Genomic DNA, 4,824 nt, shown 5'->3' with positions numbered 1-4,824 from the left:
GATCCTAGTTAACATATAATCACACATATATGTACCCAATTAGTTTTAAGCTACTAATTGATAATGATAACACCACCTAGAACATGCTAAACACCTTACATAGGTGTTATTAGCCCTAAGGATGGTATCTAAGTTGTTGTAGGTCAAGGCTAGAGTGTTTGGGGTCCAAGGGTAAACTCCTTTGGAGTTTACGGTTTTCATGACCATTACCCAAGGATTTTATGGCAGTAAACTCAAGGTTTTATGGTCGTAAACTCTACACTTTTTGACCATAAGTTGTTTTGAGGTTTTACTAGTCCTTTGAAGCATTTATACTTGGTGGTTAGGCCTTTGGAAGGGATTAGGGCATTATTACACTCCTTGGAGGAGTTTACGGCCCCAAGGCCATTTCCTTTTGGGTTTACTACCGTAAACCCATATGGAAAGTGGTATTGTTATGTTTTCAAGTCCTTAGCTCGACAAGGTAAAAGTCTAGGTTAGATTTTTGGCCTAAGGAAGGAATATGGTCCATTTATACCCACATTGGGGTGTTTACGGTTTTGGGAGATCCCCAAACCATAAACACATAAAAATGACGCACTTTGGAGTTTTTCATGGCTTAAACACATCAAGGAAGGATCTAGACAAGTCCCTTAGGCATTGTGAAGAATCTAGACATCCTAAAGCACCACTTTGCACTTTATTTGGTGTTTTTGATTTTAGGAGCCTCCCAAAACCGTGAACACCTTGTTCTTGGTGTTCTTGGGACTTTTCCTTGATATTAATATGTATAGCAAGCTTTAAATGACTCTAGGATAGAAGTACTTACTTTGTGGAAGTTTGTAATGAACTTAAAGTCCACGAACACTAGTGTGTGTTCTTGGTGTTCTTGGTGTTTTGGAAATCATGTCAAAATACATAAATGGATGGATGAAAAGATGTACAATCACTAGTTTAAGTGTTATACTAACTTGAAAGGGCTAGAAATACTTACTAGATTGAAGATATAGCGCAAAAACTTGGATGATACTTGAGAGAGTTTTTGGAGTTTACTCTTTTTGGGTGTAAATGAAAAGTGATCTACTTTGGGGAGTAAACTCATGCTTATGGCATGAGTTTACGGTTTTTAAGGGAGTTTACGGCCCAAAGATAAAAGTTTGGCCATGAACTTCTAAGCCACGTGGTATACGCGGTTTAGAAATTTCAAGACCCGAGACGGCCCATCCGTTCACCCGTTCGTTTAAAGATTAATTATTAAAATAATCAAATGAACTTTAATTTCCTCAAAAACAAGTAAAAGTGAACTTGACTTATAATATGAAGTGATTGACTTTTAGGGTTTGTGTAACACCCTGTTCTTTATGTGTTAGTGGTATTGGGCTTCTCGTCGCCCTCGCATGAATGTGAAGTTATTTGGGAGCGGGTTTAGATTATAGGAGTTGAGGTGTTTTGAAGTTGAACGTTGTTCATAGCCCTTTGTGTAATGAGAAGAAGATGGTCCCTTGCATGCATGGCATGCATGCATGATTCTGGTTTTGAAAGGTGGCTGGGTACGCCCAGCGTAAGCTAGATGTATGCCCAGCGTAAGTGTATGAGTAATGCGCATTGGCCGGGTGAGTACGCCCCACGTACCAAGGAGGTACGTCCCGCGTACTCTCAAGAACCCAAACCCTAATTTTAGGGTCAGTCGCTATATAAGGAACATGTTGGTTCATCCCTCAGCCTCCTTATACTCATCTTCAACCTCAGAGAACCCTAAAACTCGTATTCCCTCCATAGTTGAGAGTGTTTGACCTTGGAAAGCTCTTGTTAGCAAAAGAAAAGCTTGTAGGAGAAAAGGGAAGTTGTCAAGGAAGAAGAAGAACGTGTGGAGCTTGTAGATCTGAAGTAATAACACCCATTGGAGCTGGTTTAAGGTATAAAGCTTCTTGCTTGACCTTCATATTGCATAGATCTTTGTATTTTGAAGCTTTGTTATCATTCTTGTCCCAAAAGTCCTTATCTTGTTGCATAGTTCGATTTAGCCTAGATTATTTGTCCTTTCAGACCTTTGGAGAGGTCTTGAGTGATAAAGATGAGGTCCCAAGGGCTGTAGTTGTTTCTTGTATTAGTTATGTAGGTCTTAATGGATTAAGACCTTGGATTTAGAGCTTAAGGACATCCCAAGTGATAAAGTCTGAGACTTTATGATTCCTGATCATATTTGGCCTATGGATCTGGAGTTTGGGCTTAAGAGCTTAAGCCATTAAGATGTTAAAGGACTTAATAGATCTCGCAGTTACGCCTCGCATAACCTTAAGTATGCCCCGCGTAGAGGGCCGATGTCCCATTTTCAGTTTGATGATCTCTGCAGTACGCCCCGCGTACCAAGGAGAGTACGCCCCGTGTACTCCTCTTGTGAACTTGTTTTTGGGCTCTTGTGTTGGGCCATTTGTGGGTTGATGGTGTATGGGCCAAGTCTGGGAATTTTGAATAGAGTATTTTGGGCCCAATTAATACTATGGATATTGGGTCTAGGCCCATTTGGTGAGGTGTGCCCAATTTGGTAAATTAGGCCAATGTTGGACTTTGTGTGAGTTTTGGACTTTGGTCTTGGCCCGATAAGTGGAAGTATGTTTGACCTAATGCTTATGCTTGTTGTGTTGGTTAGTTTGGGACTCGCGGTGAGTTGGTGGTTCGAGGGTCTGCTTCTTCAGTCAGAGTTCGGCAGTGTGAGGTGAGTTATCCTCACTATATCGATGGGGTCTACGGCACCAAGGCCGGCCCTTTATCGGATGGAAATCCGAGTAGTTGACTGTTATGGTATTGATTATGCTATGGGCCGGAAGGCATATATGTTAGGGGCCGGAAGGCATTATGTTATGGGCCGAAAGGCATCCTATATTATGTGGACCGGAAGTTCAAGGCCTGGAAAGGCGTAAGTGCATAATTATTATTTTTGACTGAGACGTGGGGTGTTGCTATGCTAGTGAACCGTTAGGTCAGTATCCTGTTAAGGTGATGATATGTTATGTGATCTGTTTGATTGATCTGTTGGCTGTGAACTGTTAAATGTTATATGTATGTTTATGTGCGTACGGTTGTTTGGACTGGAGTTGGGTTGAGGCGGGTCCTGCTTTGTGATGTAGGCCAAGATACCCAGGGCGGACCGGTTGTCCCGAAGGCCCAGCGAGCGGTCCGGATAGGCTATAGGCCCCAAGAGGGCGAACCAGACGTGCCGAGGCTCGGAGAGTGGACCAGGCCGACTGAAGGCCCGGTACGGGCGGACCAGTCATACTGTAGACTCAGAGAGTGGACCTGGTGGATTGAAGGCCCGGTGCGGGCGGACCAATCACACTGTAGACTCGATGTATATGACTAGACTCGGAGGGTGGACCAGGTGGACTGTAGGCCCGATGCGGCGGACCAGTCACACAGTAGACCCGAAGTGCATGGCTGTTCTGTGATCGGATATGATATGGCATGTTATGCGTGTATGGTATATGTGGTTGGTATTTTGGGGATATCTCACTAAGCTTTCGGGCTTACAGTTGTGGTTCTATGTTTTTCAGGTTCTTCGGGAGACCATGGCAAGGCGAAGGCATGATCGTACCGCTCCTCGTGTTTATGTTTTGACATGGTTCGGGGAATACTCTAATAATTAATGTATTGAAAACCTTTTTGTAATAACATTTACTGAAATTGGTTGTTTTTGAAAAATTTAAATTGGTTGGATTTTTCTGATGTTACAGTTTGCCCGAATGAAAATTTCGGGTTGTCACATCATCCCCCTGTTAAAGCAAATTTCGTCCCGAAATTAAAGTCTAAACAAATAAAGTAGTTACAAATAACTTAGCAAAAAGATGAGGATATTTCAGTTTCATCTGATCCTCACGCTCCCAAGTGAATTCTGGTCTTTGCTTGGCGTTCTAGCGAACCTTCACAATTGGGATATGGCTTTGTTTCGTTTGCTTGACCTCTCGGTCCATGAGCTCTACTGGTTCCTCCACGAAGTTGAGGCTCTCGTTGATCTCGATCTCGTCGAGTGGAATAACAAGAGTCTCGTCGGACAGGCACTTTTTCAAGTTCGATACGTGGAAGGTAGAATGTATGTTACTGAGTTCGCACGGTAAGTTAAGTTTGTAAGCTACAGGACCGATTCTTGCGAGAATCTCGAAAGGCCCTATGTACCTTGGATTTAGCTTTCCACACTTTCCGAAGCGTATCAAGCCCTTCCAGGGTGAGACCTTCAATAGAACACGGTCACCGACCTGGAATTCCAAGGGTTTCCTATGTTTATCAGCATAGCTTTTCTGTCGGTCTCTGGAGGCTTTCAATCGTTCACAGATCTGAACGATCTTCTCCGTCATTTCCTGTATGATTTCCGAACCCGTTAGAGTGCTTTCAAGAACTCGTCCTTTAGCTAACTGGGTATCACCCACCTCAGCCCAGCATAGAGGGGATCTACACTTTCGGCCATAGAGGGCCTCGAATGGAGCAGCCTTTATGCTCGAGTGATAACTGTTGTTGTAGGAAATTTCAACAAGGGGTAAATGAGTATCCCATGCTTTCCCGAAGTCTATCACACAGGCTCGCAACATATTTTCCAAGGTTTGGATAGTTCTCTCACTTTGCCCGTAGGTCAGTGGATGGTAGGCTGTACTCATGTCCAGCCTAGTTCCTAAGGAACTTTGTAAAGACTGCCAGAACCTCGAAGTGAATCTACTATCTATACCCGAGATAATGGATAAGGGAACACTGTGTAGTCTTACAATATCCCTAATGTAAGTTCTTGTAAGTTTCTCCATCTTGTCTGTTTCTTTGATCGGCAGGAAGTGTGCAGACTTGGTCAGTCTATCGACGATG

Source organism: Lactuca serriola, chromosome 4 (assembly GCF_051521515.1).
Source record: "Lactuca serriola cultivar US96UC23 chromosome 4, Lser_US96UC23_V15, whole genome shotgun sequence".
Taxonomy (NCBI): Eukaryota; Viridiplantae; Streptophyta; class Magnoliopsida; order Asterales; family Asteraceae; genus Lactuca; species Lactuca serriola.
The sequence above is the reverse complement of the archived record's forward strand: the minus strand, read 5'-3'. Positions refer to the sequence as shown.